The sequence below is a fragment of the Lissotriton helveticus genome, chromosome 2_1 (assembly GCF_964261635.1).
Source record: "Lissotriton helveticus chromosome 2_1, aLisHel1.1, whole genome shotgun sequence".
Taxonomy (NCBI): domain Eukaryota; kingdom Metazoa; phylum Chordata; class Amphibia; order Caudata; family Salamandridae; genus Lissotriton; species Lissotriton helveticus.
Window position 1 is genome coordinate 601,642,596 of NC_136059.1, and position 19,916 is coordinate 601,662,511.

General features: G+C 47.8%; 2 protein-coding genes across 2 annotated transcripts in view; one reads left to right on the top strand and one right to left on the bottom strand.

Annotated features, from left to right (window-relative positions):
* The window catches only part of MARVELD2 (MARVEL domain containing 2), a 230,160-nt gene extending 218,323 nt beyond the window's left edge, over positions 1–11,837 (bottom strand). The window contains exon 1 of the mRNA XM_078675302.1: positions 11,727–11,837. The gene's annotated coding sequence lies outside the window, so the exon portion shown is untranslated. The remainder of the gene's footprint in view (positions 1–11,726) is intronic.
* Positions 11,838–12,341: 504 nt separating this feature from the next.
* The window catches only part of RAD17 (RAD17 checkpoint clamp loader component), a 564,733-nt gene continuing 557,158 nt past the window's right edge, over positions 12,342–19,916 (top strand). Inside the window, exon 1 of the mRNA XM_078675299.1 lies at positions 12,342–12,513. The gene's annotated coding sequence lies outside the window, so the exon portion shown is untranslated. The remainder of the gene's footprint in view (positions 12,514–19,916) is intronic.

Below are 19,916 nucleotides of genomic sequence, written 5' to 3' on the forward strand. Positions count from 1 at the left end.
TTCTTTGATAACCCTCAGGCGACGTGGACCTGGCTCATGGAGGGGAGGCCCCTCCAGTCCCGGCTGGCTCCCTCCCCCACCCAACGGGCTCCTCATCAGCCGCACCCGACCCTTCCCAAGCCCCGGAGGCACCGGACGATGTCCCGCAGGAAGACTGACTGTCGCGGGGAGGCATCCCGTTCTCCGGGCGGGGCGGCCCAGCATTCTCCATCTCGAGCCTCGGCCCGAGGCTCCAACATTCCAAGCCCGACTAACTCACTGATTGACCCGAGTGACTGCCCGGGTCCCTCAAACAATTTGCGTCACGCCATTTATGACTCTGACCTGTCCAGGAGCCCGATGATCCAAGGAACTGGTGCATCTGAGGTAACCTGAACTATAGCTCATGACGAGAGCGCTTTCTCAAGCCATCTGAGGCACCCAAGAGGCAATGGTCTTCGGGTTTCACACGAGGGGGGATCTACTCTCCTCGACACCAAAGGTGTCACAAACTACTCCCTTCTTCACTCCCTGGACTCAATTTGCATTCTTAGTGTTTACTTGCTTAAAGCGTAGTTGTAGCTGTTCACGATTCTCTTATCCGATTGCATGGATGGGGGTCCATCTCTGCCACAGCCATGTTCCGCTAATCAATCTAGCTTAGCGACTGGACTTCTTGTTGTTGAATTATTTTTCCTTTTCAGGGCGACAGATGCTTCACGTTTGAAAGTGTAGGGTGGGGGGAGTTGGGAGATAAGGGGGGGAGACCATTGTCTCCAGTTCGTTTGTTGTTTTTGGCCGCCCACAGGCCACTGTGCTCTGTTCCTTCTGGTAGCCACACATGCTTATACGTCACTGGTGATGACACCAGACTCACCTCGCCACATACCCCCTACCCGGAAACCACGGCTAAGGGAACATGTCCCCACTGGGACCTGATATTGCCTGCGCTTGCTCCACCTCTTCCCTATACCACCCACCACGTTGGCGTCCACCCTTCCTAGGCCCCTCCACGTTCTTTCGTGGAACGTCAACGGTCTGCTAGACCGCATAAAATGCACTGCTGTCCTTTGAAGCGCCCACCGGCACGCCCTCGATATCCTGTTCCTGCAGGAAACTCACGGTATGGGCTCACAATGTAGTTTCCTCACCAGGTGTAGGTTTGACGGGGTCTGGCACTCTGGGTTCACGCGGGGCTCCCGGGGTGTGGTGGCAATTCTACTCCGGAAAGGGCTGCCCTTCACCCTGACACGAGCAGACATCGACGCACAAGGCTGCTATGTGGAGGATTGAGGGACACCCCATTAATCTCCTATGCACATACATCCCCCCCTGCTGTCATGGCCCCCGCCTTCCGCTGCCTCACACTGGTGCTTTCCTCCTTCCCACAAGGCCTGACAGTATTGGGAGGTGACTTCAACGCCATCTTGCAGCCCGCACGCGACAAAACAGGTACTCCTTCGGCGGCCTGCCTTGCTTCAGCAATACGCCTCTCTAACTGGTACTCGGCCCTGGGTCTCTGTGATGTCTGAAGGGTGTGGAATCCCCACAAAGTCCAATTTACCCACACGTCAGTGGCTCACCATACCCACTTTCATATCGACCTGTTTCTACTTTCTGCTGTGGACTGTCAATTGATGTCCGGGTCCACAATCTTACCCAGGTGTGTCTCTGACCACTCCCCTGTCTCCCTTCGATTCGGACACCCCCCCCCGGCGGCGCCCGTGCGGTATGGCGAATGAATGCGTGGTTCCTACAGGACTCCAAATTCGCGGAGTCCCTTGGGCTGGAATTGCAGCAATATTTCTCGACGAATGCGGGCTCGGTTTCCTCGTCGGGCACGCTGTGGGAGACCAGCAAGGCTGTGATGCATGGGGTGGCAAGGGGTCTGGTTCACGCGAAACGCCTGGAACAATCCGCGTCTGGAGGCCCAGGCAGCGCAGATGGAGGAGGTCCTGGCTACCACTGATAGTGATGGCTCTGCCCGACAACTTACACTGCTCCGTGAGGAAATTTGCCAGATCTCATTGGAGTCTGCGAAAATGCTTTGGCGCTCTTTGGTTGCACGTGTGTACGGCTGGGGCAATAAGAATGGCAAACTCCTCCACAACCTGGTGTCATAACCCAGAGCCAATCGCATTATTCCCGAGATTCGGGATGGAACCGGAACCCACTACACTACCTCCCACGACATTACCCAGACGTTCGCGGACTACTACGCAACCCTCTATGCAGCCCACCCTCCCTGGAATGCCTTGGCGGCTTTGATGTCCAAGACTGGGACTCAGTTGCCCTGTCTTTCCCAGGCAGACTCCGAGTCCCTGGATCGGCTCTCTTCCCAGAAGAAATACACGGGGCTATCTCCTTGTTGCACTCCGGCAAAACGCCCGGGCCCGACAGTTACCGCCAGGAATACTATGCGGCTTACTGAGACACGTTGGTCCCGCACATACAAGACCTGTTTAAGCACGTAGTCTAAGTGGGGGCCTTCCCATCAGAGACCAATGTGGCCACTATTGTAGTCATTCCGAAGAAATAGCCACCTTCCCTAGTGTGCTCAGACTACCGCCCCATTTCTCTTATCAACACGGAAATTAAACTCTTCGCCACCGTGGTGACCCAACGGCTACGTCCCCCCTTACATGATCTCGTGCACCCCAATAAATGCGGCTTCATGCCTGCCCGAGGGACCCGGCACTGCATACGTCGCCTCCATCTCGCCCTTGCCCACCGCCACCTCCTCCCCCCATATCTTGGACTGCTTTTCATAGACTTTGAGAAAGCCTTTGATACTGTGGATTGGGGCTACCTGGAGGACGTTTTGGAGAGGATGGGCTCCGGCCTTCCTTTTCGTCGCCTCATCCGGGTCCTTTACTCCGCCCTCAAGGCTAGGGTCCTTATCAACGGCGTGGCTTCGGAAGTGTTCCCCATCCGGAGGGGCACTCGCCAGGGTTGCCCGCTCTCACTGCTTGTATTTGCACTGGCAATGGAACCTTTAGCTTCTCTCATCCATCAGGATCCCCTCATCAGCGGCTGGGCCTGGGATTCACAGCAGATCGACAAAATTGCCCTGTACGCCGATGACGTCCTTCTCTTCCTGGCGGACATGGAGAGCTCTGGCCCGAGATGCCTGGATGCCCTTTTGGCTTTTGAGCGGGTCTCTGGCCTCAAACTCAACTCTGCAAAGTCCACTCTAGTTCCCTTGTATTCCTCAAGGGCATGCTTTGACTCGCAGACGACGATCCCCATGCGGAGGCAATCCTTCAAGTACCTGGGGGTGTGGGTGGCCCTCCTCCCGGAACTCAAATGGGCCCTGAACATCAGGCCCCTAGTCTCCAAGGCCAAAGCAGACCTCAGAAGATGGCAGACCCTTCCCCTAAATCCCCTCGGTAGGAGTGCTCTCTTCAAAATGATGGTCCTCCCCCGTTTCCTAAACATCCTACAAAAGGTGACCACTCATCTCCCCGGCGGCTGGTTTCGGGAGTTGGACGGCATCCTCGCCCGATTTTTAAGGGGAGGAGGCAGGCAACGCAAGTCCCTAGCGCATTGCCGCATACCTCCTTATGATGGGGGAATGGGGGTAACTAATCTCCACCTCTACTATTTGGCCACAAGGCTGATCGTGATCCACGACTGGTTCGCGGGCGGCTGTTCCGACCCGGCGTACCGAGTGGAGCTCCAGTCGATGGACTTCGCGCAAATCCAGGCCTACCTTTACGGTAGCCCAGTCCTGCTGGCTCTCCCCCACCACTAGAACGGTGCTCATGGCATGGCGCACCACCCTACGGTACGTTGGATGGGACCGGAAACTCACCAGACAGATGCCTCAATGGAGCGGGGCCTGGCTGGAGGAGGTCTCGTTCCTCCAGAACTTCCGTAAATGGGACCACATCGGGATCTCGCTACTTGGGGATGTTTGGGTGGGGGACCATGTTAGATCATTCGCAGACCTACAGCACCGCCACTCCCTCCACTCTTCCCAATTCTACAAATACTTAAAGTTGAGGCACGCCCTCCAAGCCCATATTCCATCCCCTATCTCCCTCCCCGAATTTAATCCCCTGGTGGCCCAAGTGATGATGGGGAACCAGGGCAGAGGTGGGGTCTCGCGGATTTACCGCTCCTTGGTGAACAACGGTCCTGCATCCTTAGACGCGCTCTGAGCCTGGTGGGAGGGGTGGCTGGGTCTCCTGGAAGACGTGGACTGGAGGGACGCCCTTATGGCACCCAAGACCCTGACGACTTCCTCCAAGTTGAATCTAGTTAAGCTCTACTACCTCCACACGGCATACCTCACCCACGGCCCGCTTGTTCAGTGCTCACCTACGGCCCTCCCTAGCGTGTCCGCGCTGCAGCCACGCCCCAGTGGATTTCTACCATATGGTGTGGCAATGCCCTGCACTTGCGCCGTTCTGGGCGGGGGTGGAACGTGAACTCACGCAAGCACTAGGGTAGGAGGTCCCTCACGACCCGGTACGCCTGATCCTGGGAGTGTTCGATGGCCTTGATGGATCACGGACAGATAAGCGCTTTCTGGGCACAGCAATAGCGGTGGCAAAGCTGGATATCACTGCTCTTTGGTCACAGGACAGGCCGCCCACTTTGAGGAAATGGAGGCGGGGGTGGACTGGTGCGGTACCCAAGAGGAGCCCCTCTTTGAGGCCCGAGGTTGTCCAGAACTCTTTGGGAAAATAAGGGGCAAGTGGTTTAATTTATTGCCAGTGTGAAGGGTCCATACGGATGCGTAAGTGATGAGCAGCGGCCGGGGGCAGGGGATCGTCCCCAAGTGTCGAGTGAGTCTAAACCTTACGCCATTTAATGTGATGTATCTTTATAACGTGTCTGATTGCTACCGATGTTTTTTATTTACCTGAAAAAACGTTATTAAACTTGATTATCAAAAAAATCAGCCAAAAATACATAAGACTATGGACAATCTTACTCAAGTGAGGATTCTCCGCAGTCTCAAACTTAAACACGGAGTTGAAAAGTTTTCAATGGTTATGTCTCCAATAGTGGGGGATAACAGACCTAAAGTGGGATTTATCGCACGAGTCATAAAGAAGTGGTTCGGGTAGAACACTACACATGATCGTACATAACCACACATGAGTAAGTGAGCTAAGAGGTCTGATTCAGAAAACCTGGGAGGCACACTTGTTAAAGTGCTACTGAGATAATCCCAGACAGTAGCAGTATACCTTTATGCAGCATTCTGTCACACACCACACATAAACCAGATGGAAGAAATATGCTCTCTTTGCCATAGAGCCATCTACAAAGATCAGTCTGCTACTACAATGCTTTAACAGCAAATAGTTTCTGAAGTCATTCTGTGGTGCCAATTGTAGATCCATCCCCAGGGCACGGGCAAATGTGGAAACGGGGAGGGGGCGCCGCATGCGCCCTCCCTGAGCCATAAATAGCTCTGGGGACCCCAACCCCAGGGCCAGCTCATAGGCTATGCCCCTGAGTGCCCACCATCAGGACACAGTGCTTCCCCTGCCTGCACTGGAAGGGAAACCTGTGTTTGCTCTCTCTTGGCGGAAGCAATATCAAATCTGCCCCCAAGCAGGAGCAAACACCAAGTGCGCTCCCAGCCGGTGGGAGCTTGAAGTGCTGCTCCCTATGGGCAGGAGCAATGCCTGCAGCCAGCTGTTGCGATGGGGGCCTTGGGGATCCCCCTACAGCTCCTAACATTAGTGAGATGGGTGCCCTGGGTAGGCACCCACCCTTTGTTGGTCAGGTCCCAGGGTATGGCCTTCCCTGGGCTGAAATCAGCCTGCAGAGGGGTACTGCGTGCCCCCTCTGCCTTGAAAATTTGGCAGTTGGATTATCATATGGTAATTGAATATTACTTTACATTAAAACAAATGAGAAATTCACAAAAAAAAGGTTAAAGTAACATTATAGTTAGGTGAAATGTTCAGTAACAACCTAACACAGGGACATCTTAAGGATTTTGGGGGCCCTGGTCCAAGCATATTTTGGGGGCCCCTGTGAGGAACAGTTTTGTATTTATGATCCTAGTTCAGGTCTTTCATGCCATCTTTGGCCGAGACAGTGACAGTACACTGACACACTTGCCCAAATTCTAATTGTGTACATGTAATATTCAGTGAAAATGATGCGTATTTTCAATACTGTAACACAGCAACAGCTCGCCAATATTATTGCAAATAATCTCTGTGACTCCCCTCCCATTTCTCATATGTGAGGTCCTTATTTGATCTAAAAGAAACAGTTTGATGGATGTTGCATGAAACATAAACACAACATTTCTCTAGAAAATGTCTATAAGAGACACACATATCACCCACATTGAAAATAAAGGAAAGGAAAGTGGTATTTAAAAGAATCTGTTTAAGAATCATTCAAGGCCACCAGGGCAAGACTCTGTAGAACAGAGCTGGTTCTATCAGGGGGCCCCAAAAGGCTGGGGCCTTGGGCCAGAGCCCACTTTGCCTATGCCTTAAAACATCTCTGACATAATGTTTTAAAATCTAAAAACCAGTGAAATTCACCAGTTACAATTATAATTATCTCAAGTAATTTTAACTTGTGCCTTAAGGTAACTCTAACTGGCGTTCTCGCCATGCACTGATAATTGTTCAACATATTACATCACTCATGGCATCTTCTTTGACATCATTGATAATATCACTGTGCATGGTGGGGGCACAAGCTATAGTTAATTTAGGACACCAGTTAGTTTCCTTGTAGGTATACTCCATTTATAGGAAACCTCCTAGAGCCGGTTGGGTTATCCCCCTCTGATATGATCTTCATTCACAAAGGTCCCCGTCTCATAATCTGGCAGGATTATATTTGTTTTAAAGGCAGATAACTCAACCGGCTCTAGGAGGTTTCCTATGAATTGGGTATAATTATAAGGAAACAGACCCATTGCTGGAAATTTAAAACACCAAGTTGTATAAATGAGAGGTTTACAGCGAGATAGACACGTAGGAGCACTGCACGCCAATGTGCACATTATGATTTCCATAAGAATGGGGGGAACCCTAACAAGTGAATTCCAATATCTTGTTTGCAGTATAACGTTTGGGGCTTGCCACATATAACAGGAAGATTTGCACACATCAATGTAATAAGAAAGGTGGAAACCCTAATGAGAAAACTCCAATATTTTGTTTGAACTGTAGAGCTGAATTTGCACACCTATGAAAGGAAGTTTATTTGTAGATGTGACCTGTATGATCTCAAGATTGAGATTCTGTTACACCATAATCTTATGACAGTACTGTACCTGTACATATGGCCTAATAATGCCTTACTAATGCTACATCATCAGTAAATTAGCTCCGAAGAGGCAACTATAAGGAAGCAAATGGTTTTTCATGAGACTGATCTCAATAATATCTGTATAATATACATTGTTTGTGAAAACATTGGAATATTGCTGTCTTTTTTGTATAACAACCTTTCTAAGATAACTTTGAATGAAATAGATGGGTAACACATAAAATTGTGAGCCATATGTTTCCAGTAAAAAACATTTTTTGCACCCCATTGGAAAATCATTTTCAAACTTTGAAAGGTATAAGTCCCCCAGCCTTCCCTGAACAGCAGGAGGGGTCTGTAATCGCTCTAAAGGCGCAGGACATTTCCGGCAGCGCGGGACGCTGTGTGTGACAAACAGGGCTGCTTCTCCTACCTGCGATGAGTTTTGGCATTCCTGCTGGGGTGGGACTTCTTTACCCAGCCTTCCCTGAGCACCACCAGGGGTCTGTAATCGCGCTAAAGACGCAGGACATTTAACGCGGTGAGGGACGTGCGCAGGCATTCACCCGGGCCAAGACCAGACCAAGAGCGGGCCCATCAGAGCCTGGAGGAGGTTGGGCTGGTCCACCCCTCTTGGATCGGCCACCAATAGCCATCATTTGTACGCTTTTACAGCAGCCATCGTTGGAAAACCATGGGTAAGAGAAAGGCACGTGCTATCACCGCACCAGTTAATGAGCGTCTGGCGCTGGGTCCATTACTAACCATTTAAATACCGCAAGGAGTGCATCAACTCTTAGACCGAGAGTGTGGGAGAGAGATTGGGGCAAATAGAAAGAGCCCCTTACTAACAACTACCAGTGACCACGTGTACAATCCAGCGCAAGTCAACGTAGACATAATAGCTGATGCAGGGGGAGTTGTAGGCGTGGGAAGTTTGAAGCCAAATAATCCATGTGTGTATGCTGGGGACCATGACATCGCAACAACACCACAGGCGCCTCCCCCTCAAACCTGTCCTGGCAGGTCTCCAAATACAGATATAACAGGTCCCCCTCCAACTAAAAGAAAGCAGGGCAACACCTGCCTGGTTCCCGTACCCAAGGCCTGTGGAAAGAAAGTCTCTGAGTGCCTGCAGACTGAAACCAGGAATGTGCGTATAAAAAGCTAAAAGTACATGCACAGGTGAAACTCTCTGCAACTTATGATGGAAGTGATGTTGCTATCCTCGGAGGCATTAACCAACTGGAAGGGATCATCACAAACCTACTTAGGGGCATATTTACAAGGGCTTTATCTCCACTTTTTTGGCTTACAAAGCCAAAAAAGCGGAGATAAAACTATCACCCTATTTACAAGAGGGTGCTAACATGCATAATCGCACGTAAGCACCCTTTTCCCCAACGCCTCCCTTTGCATCTCTAATGAGATACAAAGTGGGCGTCACTGGGCGTACCCCAGATGGACAACCTTGCAAATATTGCTGATGTTCACATCGCGATATTTACAAGGCTGTCCCAGCATTTTAGCTGCAAAAACATTTTTTTCTCCAAAAACTGACGTCTGATAAAATGCAGACTTACCTATCCCTAACATTGGGGTGGATTATGCTGATATGACCCTGTGGGTCGTATCAGCAAGGTTATTGCCATTTTGCAGGGAACATCGCTGGAAAATCAGCGATGTTTCCTGCAAAACGGCGATAACCTCGCTATCTCTGGAATTTTTATCACCCTGGAGTAAAGCATTGTTAATAACGCGCTACCAGGGTGATAAATTCCAGAGATAGCCTGCGATAATAAAATTATCGCTAAGCATGACCAGCGATAATTATCGATAATATGCCCCTTAGTCCTCTAGTGGCTGAACTTAATAGTATCGATAAAACATTGAGAGCTCGCTGTACAAATCCAGCACAAGTCACCTAGTTCCGTAGAGCACTTCAAGTGCCCCAGGCAACCTGAGGAGAATGCTCTCCCCTGCACAGTCACTACGGACGATGGGAGTCTGAAGCACCATAACCTAGTGCCTCTGATGGAATAGGCCGATGCCCTATAGAGAGGTTCTTCCCCTCTTTAGATATAGGTTCTGTTTCTGATGCACCAGACTCGACAAAGAACTCTGTCCCCTTACAGCTACCCCCGATTGTTCTCCATACGTGATCGTACTAAAAACATAATCTACCTTTAAGCCCAAATTTCTCTGATTTAGATTCTCAGTTAAAGCATTAGGTTATTCACTTGTTCAGCTCATCCCTTGGTAAAATTAATAGTGATGTACTCTCTAGAGCCATAATAGGCGTCCGTAGGGTATCCTGGACCGGCAGTAGCCCAAAAAAGGAAGGAGGCAATTGCATAGCTGCCAAGGTTTCAGATTGCTGTGTGTGACATTTTCATAATTTCATTGAAATTATGAGTGACATTTCAACAACTATGAGTGACACTTTCTCGCGAGCAAAGTCACGCAGTGAACATGAGGGAAACTACATATAAATATCAGTAATTACACTCATTTGAGTAAGGAGAACCTCTTAAAAGATCTTAAAACTACTACAAAGCACCAGAAATGGAAGGGCACTGGCAGACTGTGTGCCTGCAGTTTAAGTAGCAAAAGGCAGGCAGGCATTGATGCTGCTCTGAAGATGGCATTGATTTGATCATTCATGAGCGCGCAATAGCCTAAAAAAGAAAACTCATAGCATAGCAAGTGCAACTAAGAGATTGTACCCTAAATCGGGATTCTCTGAGACTGGTCAAATTGAAAGAGAATTAAACTAACTTTGTTTTCATTTCATTTTGAGAACTCACTGACTAGAGAAAATGTTGAACATTTAACACAGCAGACACGATCGTAAATGCATATATCTGCTAAGGCGCCACTTTCAATACTGGGAGCCAGGGGCCCAGTCGCACTCCGAGGGTAGAGGGAGTGTAGTTATGCCCCTGCCAAACACTAAATAGTCCCTGGATATTAGTGCACATTGTAATTACAGCCTTTCTTTCACCTTGTGTTATACAAGTTAAAAATAATGACATGAATATTTATAGTGCTGCAAGAGGCCGGGACTTCTTAGCACTTCCAAATATGTCACTAATCTCCAATGCATCAACCAGGGTTCAATTCTGTGTCAATGATGTTACAAACACAGCTGCAGTGATTACATTAACCAGAAGTCTCAGCACTGCACCTCGGTCCACACATGAATGCCACCTGCTGTTCCAGAACTGGGGCCCTCCCATACCACTCATTGTCCGTTATCTTCCTCTTATAATGCTCCGGTGGTGCTAACACACATAGGACACTGCTACATATAGCACTAGTAGCTTGCGTTTGCCCAGCACCTGTGTACCAACCATTAACGTACCTGTAAAAACTTCGATTTGTTGTTTACAGCAGTCAGACTCCCTAGTCCTGCCACACTGCCTTGAATTTGACTGGCCCCATGATCTCCTGAATACCAAGCTGCACATGTGGGTCGAAGGTGCTGTGGACTAAAATGTGCCACTCTGGCAGGCGGCGACTGTATTGGCAAGGAAAATCAAAGCTGCCTGCTAGTTTCCCGTCTGTCTGTCCCAGGCGATTAAGGGCACCGAGGCCTTTCCGGAAAAACAACAGACAGGGCGCCGGATAAACAAGGGGCTGCGGGCACACCACGCACTGTCTTCTGGATCGCACTCATCTGTTTGACAACAGAACACTGTGACACGTAACGTGGAAGGTTCCTTATCTGTGTGGGGAATCGGGATCTGAATTCACAAATCGGGCACCGGAGCAGAGAGTTCATTTAATCAGTCTCTGATCTGCAGCGCTGGCTGCTGCAGGCCGTGAGCCACCACCGGCCGCGGAAATTCAGGGATTTGCCGCCCGTCCAGCCTGCTGATAGTTGTGTTGTAACCAACTTTTTGCGATACCCAACTGGTTGGCTACATTTTACACAGGGTGCCTCAAGGGCCCTCTGAGGGCTTGCAGTGAGTCCCGCTGGGGTATTTTTTTTATAGGAATAGGACACTTTACCCTGCACACTTTTACAACGTGTGCCATTACCACGCATTTTTTATTCCGCAAAATCTTTTACAACGCAGGGCTTTACAACGCAATTTACTAGTCTAACTCCACCGGGGCGTTGTAATGGGGAATGCTTTGTAAAGGCTTGCGGTGTAAAGCCCTGCATTGTAAAAGATTTTTCGGTGTAAAAAATGTGGAGGATGTTTACCTTTTTATAGACCCACGCAAGACGCTGCCTTTGTCTTACAGTTTTCTAACCGTAGAGGCACAAGGACATTTACTATCCCGACAAGGAACTGTTGCACTGCCCTCGAAGAGGTGGACTAACTGGAACATGTCAATGCAAGACCAAGATTGACTGCAGGGCTCTGCGGTTCATACCACTCAAAGGCCGACTGTACGAAATTAGTTCAGCCCCACAATAATAGAATTCCCAAACATGGGACTGAGCATCCGCTTCTACAATCAAACGCAAATCATCATATAACAAGTATCCTTACCCGGCCTCCCACCAAGGCTCGTAACCCTGATACCGGTCAACCTCACAGCACTGGTTTCTCATCACGAGGGTTTGGAGCTCCTGCTCAATCTCCCAACCCAGGAACGGTGTTGCCATGTGGAACAAGTAATGGCACTGTAAGTTCCTATTGGAGTCTGCTATTCTGGAATGTTTCTGAAATTGCAAGCAAACTTAACGATAATAACTGGGAAGCCTGATACCCGACCACCCGATAGTGTGCTCACAAAACACATGGTTCCGGACAAATGTACGTACATGGTTTTTATTCAGTGGTCACTCCTGCCACCCCATCGACATCAGGGCACCACAGTGGTGGCCTATTTACCAAGTGTCACGGGGCGGGGCGCCATGGTGTTGACATTGATGCTGATGTAGACTGGAGGTCGGCTGTTCCCCCCCTTACACCCCTTTCTATTTCCGAAATGCAGCCTGCCTCCTCCTGGCCGGAGGAGTGGCCCCGGACGGACAAGGACGCTCGTTGGGGAGACGAAGACCTAACAGCACACGGTCCCTTTAAATCCCACGGCGATGAGGACGAGGCCCCACCCCACTGGTTCATGACGGAGCCAAAAGGAGGCACAACCCGGAAGTCGACGGACGGCGTTTCCCGAGGAGGAGAAAGTGTGAGCGACCGGAGAGCTGAGACGGAGACGGAGGACGGCGGGGAAGAGATCCTGATGAGCCCAGCTGCGGACTACAAGCCAGGAGGCCAACGACCCGGCGATTCGCCCCGCCACGTTCCCACGGGAGGAGCGTGGCTTACAAAGGTACGGGCAGAGTGGCGGGCTGGGTTACCCGTAGTGGTCATCCGAACGTGTAGTAACCAGTGTACATAGTGTACAGGCTCCAAAACCCTTACCCTCACGAGCACTTAAAGCACAGGACCGTCCGTGTGTATAAAACACTGCAGCACTTGGTGTCCCTCACTTCCCTGGCCCCCCGTAAAGCTGAAAGACTAACATCAGAGTGATTACTCTTTCTCCTACTTTCCTTTGCATCCCTGACCTGGGAGGGATACCCCGGCCCCGAAGACCTCCGAAGAACCATCGGTCTGGCGGGCTCCTTTACCCGGCGTGGCAGAAACACCCTGGATCGACCTGTATTCCCCAGAGGCGTCAAGATGGAACCGGACGAGTTTGCCCGGTTGAGGCTCTCCAGCAGACGACGAAAAGCCTACCTAAAAATAAAACCGTCTTTAAAATCACTACTGCAGGTGTCTGACTCGCTCCCTTCGGCCTCTCATGCTACCGAACCCGTACACCGTGACCAAGTGTCACCATGCCACCTATTATATCCAAAACGTATTTGGACTCTGTTCATTTCCAGATAATCTGTGTGTCATTTGGTTGCCGCTTGTTGTCCTGATTAATTTCTATCACTACAACTTTGACAGTAAAAGTTTTAATTATAGAGTCACTTGATCATGCGCTTGGTAATGTTTTTGTGGGAGTGAATGAAGATTATGTTATTTTATGGGGGGGGGGGAGGGGGGTGATTTCACATCCAGTCTGTGCCCCATTTCCAACAACCTTGTTTGTGGGACAGGAGGCAAGGAATCACTAAATTACTCCACTTTGATCATAATGTTTGTGGACATATGTTAAGCAAACTGTTGGTGTACCAAGATTATATCTTTTGTCTAGACCTGGCACCGAAAGGGGATATTAGAGAGGTTGCATACATTGGAACGGGGTATTGGGTCTCTGATTGAATACATTGCATTATCAAAGGTATGGGTCAGGAGGGTACATACATTTTTCATCATAAAAAGCCCCATGAGTGATCACAATCCTATGGTTCTAGGCCTATTCTAAGGGCTGTCAACATCGGTCTGTAATGTGGTTGTTCCTCCGATTGCCTACACAAAAATGGCGCAATTTACGGGATATTGACCCTATTGCACTCTTGTCTCTACCTTTGGAGGAAAAGAGGGAGCAATTTGAGTTATGTTTAAGTTTTCTGCCCGATTCATTGGGGGTTATGAGGGCTTTTACTGAAATATGCAAGAGGGTAACTGAATTGCTGGTGCCACCACAGCCACGGCATGCTCCCAAGGGCATTAAATGATTTGATAAAACCTGTACACAAGCACTTAGTAGTCTGATACAGATAGTTAAAAGGTCACCTAGGGATATAATGGAAGTCAGAACCTGCAGGAAATGTTATAAGGACACTGCCAGGGTAAGGAAAGAAATCTGATGGGAGGCTTGGGAGCAATTTAATGCCGCCTGCACAAAGAACGATGTCTCTCAATTCTGGCGAGTAGTAAATGCACCTTTTTTTCTAAACATCTAAACAACCCACCACTAGTATATATGCCACAATTCCAGAAAATGCTTGGGTCACCCATTTGACTAATGTATACAATTCTAACAATCCATGTTTACCCCGATGGCAGCTCAATAAATGCAGTAAACAGCCCAGGGGGTGGCGATCAGATAATAGTGATGCTTAATGATGTTATATCGGCAGTGGAAAGGTGTCCATGTAATAAAACCTAAAGACCCGATGGGGTCCCGATTTATCTTTTTAAGAGTAATCTGGATCTTTAGTCTCCGATTCTGGTGAATGTGTTGCACAGTGCGATCCGTACTGGCCCTCCTTCCTCTTGGTCTAGGGCAAATACTATTCCCCTCTTCAAGATGGGGAATAGAGGTGACTCACGGTGCTACTGCCCAATATCCTTTGATAGATTCTACAGCTGAGGTGTTGGGCAGGATACTGCTACATCAGCTGGAAAATTAGGCCACAGACAATGGCATTTTATCAGGGGTCCAGTATGGCTTCAGACAGGGACTGGGGACAACAGAACATTGTCTGAATCTTCATTTGTTAACTAGTAGATATGTGCTCACCAAAGGGGGATGCCTTTATTTGCCGTTTATGGACCTTAGTGCAGCCTTTGATAATGTCATTAGGGGCAGGTTGTGGAGTATGTTGTTGGAAAAGGGGGTCGTTTTGTGGATTGTCCTTTTACTTGCCCAACTTCATGCGGACGTTGAAGTCAGCGTCAAGTTTGGGCCCAGTGGGGAATATACATCATCTATAAAAATCAGAAAAGGCATCAGACAGGGGTGCGTGTTTGCCCCCTTCCTCTTCAACTTCTATATAAATGGCTTTGACAGTTACCTGTAGGCCTTAGGAGCTGATTCCCCTAGGAGAGGGACCAGGAAGCTGCCAATTTGAATGTATGCAGATGACTCCATTCTCATGGCAAGATCAGGGCGGGACTGTAGAATTTATTAGACTGATTTGTCGTATGTGTATGATCTGGGTTTATCAACTAACAAAGAAAAGTAATTCACTATGGTGTGCTGTTGCCCCCTGAGCAGGGGTACTCCTTTTCAGATTGGTGGTATAGTACTCTAGCATGTATCCATCTTCAGCTATTTGGGGGTACCTTTCGACATTACAAGCTCATGGAAACACCTGATGAATGTGAGAACAAGGCATTTTGAACAGACCGTTGCCTCCCTGTTCAAGTGTACTGCAAAACTAGGGTCTATGCTGTCATCAGGCCAGAGCCTTATTGTAACTGTAATAGCTTCTTATATAGCGCAAACTGCCACCCTACGGGTATCCTGGCACTTAGATTAAAAATAACCAACATGCGAGCGGGCCAAAGTATCAGGAAAAAGAGGGATCAGTCCTTGGGAAAGAGCCAAGTTTTCAGACTCTTTCTGAACTCGATCAGAGAGTCAATTTGTCTGACACTCTGCGGTAGTTCGTTCCATAGATGTGCAGCAGCCACACTGAAGGCCCCCCCATCCTGGAATGCTTGAATCTAGGAATCGTCATCCAATTTGCACTAGAGGAGTGGAGCTACCTCTTGGGGAGGTACCAGGTACATTTTTCCTGCAGTGGAACTGGGCCCCCATCATGTACCGCTCTGTGCACCATACAGAGCGATTTAAAGTGGACCCTTTCCTTGATAGGCAGCCAATGTAGGTCTCTCAAGGCCACGGTAGTAGAGGACCTGCGTTGCCTATTTAGTACCAGCTTTGCTGCTGTAGACTGGACTCTCTGCAACCCCTGAAAGATGTATTGTGGTGCTCCCAAATACAGGGAGTTGCAGTAGTCCAGCCTGCTTAGCACTGTGCTTCTCACTACAAGGGAGCGCAAGTCCTTTGGTAACAGTGGGAGTATCTGGCAAAGCATGCGCATCAGAGAGAAGCACACGCTGGCGGTTTTATTTGCCTGCGACTCCATTTGGAGATTATCGTCCATCAGAACCCCCAGATTACGCACAGTGTTGACAGAGGCCAGAGGTTCTTTCTCAGGGGTGAGCCTAAACTCCAGTGGCATATGCCTAGACATCTTAACATAAGAGCAATACATCACCTCAGTTTTCCCACCATTAAACTGTAGAGAGTTTCTCCCCAGCCAGCCAGCAGTCTGACGCATACACTCCTGGAACGTGTCCATGGATACTACATGTTTCCCTTCCAGGGAAAACGCCAGTTGAGTATCTTCAGCGTAGTTAACTAGGTCAATTCCGAACGATTTAATGATGGGGAACAGGGGCTGCAGATAGATATTAAAAAGAATAGGGCTGATCTCAGAGCCCTGCAGTACCTCATAGATTACTGGGGATTTGCTGGAGGTGAACGGTGCCATGGTCACCACCTGCTGTCTCCCCGATAGGTAGGACTGTAACCACTGCAAAGCCCGTCCCTTCACCCCTATCTTCCTCATTCTCTCCACCAGTGTTGAATACGGCCGACATGTCGAGAAGCACTAAGACAGTAGCATTCTCGTTGTCGGCTCTCATGCGTAGATTGTCCAACATACTTGCCAACGCTGGATATTTGGATATCATTAAATCAATGGGGTCAACCCAATAAGTCAGAGGACCTGGGAATTAATTGGTATATGAAAACACGGTGGTCCTAGGCATATCTTAAAGCTCAAATGAATTCACAAATTATTGTTTACACTTAGGGGAACAAATCCCATAGAGGATGGAGATAGAAGAAATAATACTAAGCCAGATACACTTATTAATAATTCATAGTACCCAACACACTTTTTAAAGAATAAATCTTTACATCAATCACAATACTTCAATTTATTTACAGCATCACTAAAACTTATGTACACATGTTCAATTTAAATAAAGTGAAGAGCACTGCAGGATGCAGTAAGTGTGTGAAAAGAGTGCTCAAGTGATTTAGAAAAGAAAAGAAATCCAAGAGGAAAATTCCAAGGGGAGAATTCAGGTAATTTAAGTTCAACTGAAATATGATTCTTCTGCTTGAACTACAAAAAGGCCTACCAGTACAATATTCAATAACAGTTGGATAGAAATAAAATCTGGGAAAGGGAAGGGGCAATGGGGCATGAAAACAAGGTGTAGGCCTCAAAATAACGGGGAAAGGACCGTCGACGTTTCGACCCTGGCGCAATTAGGGGTGAATTGACATCTCTGCTGTGGGTCTTCTTCAGGACTGGACAGTGGAAAAAGAAGGGCAGGGGTATACCTAAAAAAAGAATTGGACAATATATTCAGTAAAACTGTGTATTTCGAGGGTTCAATAAAACCAGTGTTAATAGTTGGGTACTTTACCAAAGTTGCCGTATGAAAGGAAGGTCCAAACAAAAATTGAGGACAACCTAAAAACGTACCGAATAGTCTGGCTTAGTGCCCATCTCCAAGGCACGGTGATAATTACATATCACAATCAAGAGTATGTCATAATGAGCACTCACCCGTCAGTGGTGTGCCCAATATTAATCCAATCTTGTTTAACAATTTCAATTATTTGAATAAAGTCCTATTCTTAATCTGTAGCAAAAGACAGGAAAGGAACACTAAATACAAAAAACAAACTCTTGGGAAAGAGTGAGCACATTTGCTCAAGCAGTTATACCAAGATGTACAAACTCACCCAAGAAACGCCAGCCGACTTGTGGCCAGGATGGTTAAAAACCACAATGGGACGGCGGTAGCAGAATTATGCTGCAATATTTGAACACCACCGGTACTGAAATGAAAACGACCGAACAGGGGTACACATTAATATAATGGTGAGTTGCCGTAAAATGCTCAAATAGCAATAATAACCGTTAAGTACTTCACAAGTAGCGCGTAGTGTAATTACCTAGCTCTCCAGTATACTTCTCGAGGTCAAAACCAGGGTTCCGTGTCAAAAAATCCCATGGACCGGGGAACCGCCAAAGCTGGTTCCTACTAACAAGATAGGCTCATCAACACAGCACGTAACCTGAAATCACGTGGTGCCTAAAGAGGACGTCAGCCCCGTTAGAGAGAGAAAAAATACTACAAAGATGAGTTACATCGGGCAACTCTGTACAATACGATACAACGTACAGGGAAATTCCCATTGGCAAGCGGTATATGTCAGAAAAATGAAATACCGGCATGATATAATTATTCCGTGGCTACAAATAAGTGCACAACCAATGGAGTTGGGCTGTCAATGCCATGTCATCCACGATACCTAATTAGCCGTAGTGGTGTTAACGTAAGTAAGGAAACTACATGGAAGTATAGAAATTTAGTGTAGTAAGAACAAAGTGAATGACAGAAAAAAGGGGAAAGATGTCATTAAATGTTCACAACAAATTGGGACAAAATACTACATACACAACAAAAATTAAGACAAAATTGTACATACACAGAATTCCCAATTTTTTTTGAAATACAGCGAACAGACAACAGAATCAAATAAATATATCATACAATTGAATAATTATTGGACAATAGCAATAACAAGGGTGTATCACAAGAATAACATAGTCAAACATTAAAACATTTGAAATGTCCATTTATCCTGTCCAATAATCCCCTAATTTAATTAGCCATTATGTATAGAGGCCATTTGTCTAATGACCTCTTCATGCTCATTCAAGCCCCTATTCACTGTATCAAAGAAATGCATCCATCTGCATTCTCGGGTGCTCAGGATGTTGGCAAAATTGCCACCCCGTGGGTTCTGTGTAACTTTCTCAATGACCCACCATTTTAAACTTTCTGGTTGGTGGTCAAACCTGATGAAGTGGTCTACCAGAGGTGCCCCCTGTACCTTACAACGGACTCTACTGTAGTGCTGCAGAATGCGGGTTTTTAACTTTCTGCGTCGTCTGGCCTATATACATAAAGCCACACGGGCAAAGAATTGACGGCTGATAGCCAGAAACCGGTCCTAGGATGCTTGATTCCGGTCCAGGGAAGACATGGCTTAGTAGTTCGGGCTGGACTGTTCCCATGAGGCACAGGGTCAAGACTGATTTGCATATGGCCATGTCTGAACTGGGGTGGCGTGGTGAGCAAAATAATGATGGATTTAACCCAGATCTGTGACTGGCGGTGAATGTTTGCGAATGTGCAACATTCCGCCCATCACCTTGTGTGTTTTGCTGTGATGTGTGTGGCTCTCACCAGGTTCTGTTACCCAGATTCTCTTGCAAACCTCAAACTTTGTAAAAGAAAAAAGCATTTACCTCACAATTTCTGTGATGGAAAGTTCTGGAATCTGTGCAAAGCCACAAGCCTCCACCCACCCAGCATTCCCCTAAATATCCTGATAAAAATGGTACCTCTCTTGTGTGGGTAGGTCTTGTGCCCGTGACAGAAAAAGAGCCCAAAACGCAACCTGGACACATCGCATATTTCCAGTGAAAACTGACCCTTTTTTCGCAATGTGCCTAGCTGTGAATTTTGGACCCTAGCTTAGCTGGCACCTAGGGAAATCTAGCAAGCCTGTACATTTTTTAAAACGAGTGACCCAGGAAAATCTGGGATGGGGTGATGTGTGTGGCTCTCATCAGGTTCTGTTACCCAGAATGCCTTGCAAACCTCAAACTTTGTAAAAAAACAAACACTTTCCTCACTTTTCTGTGATGGAAAGTTCTGGATTCTGCAGAGGCACAAGCTTCAACCCACGCAGCATTCCCCCAAGTCTCCCAATACAAATGGGACCTCACTTGTGTGGGTAGGCCTAGTGTCCACAACAGGAAAAGAGCCAAAATGCAAGGGGGCACATCACATTTCTCAAGTGAAACTGGATACTTTTTTCGCAATGTGCCTAGCTGTAGATTTTGGACCCTAGCTCAGCCGACACCTAGGTAAAGGTAGCAAACCTGTATTTTTTTTTAACTAGCCCTAACCAGTTTCTTTTACCCAGAATCCCTTGCAAAACACATTTTC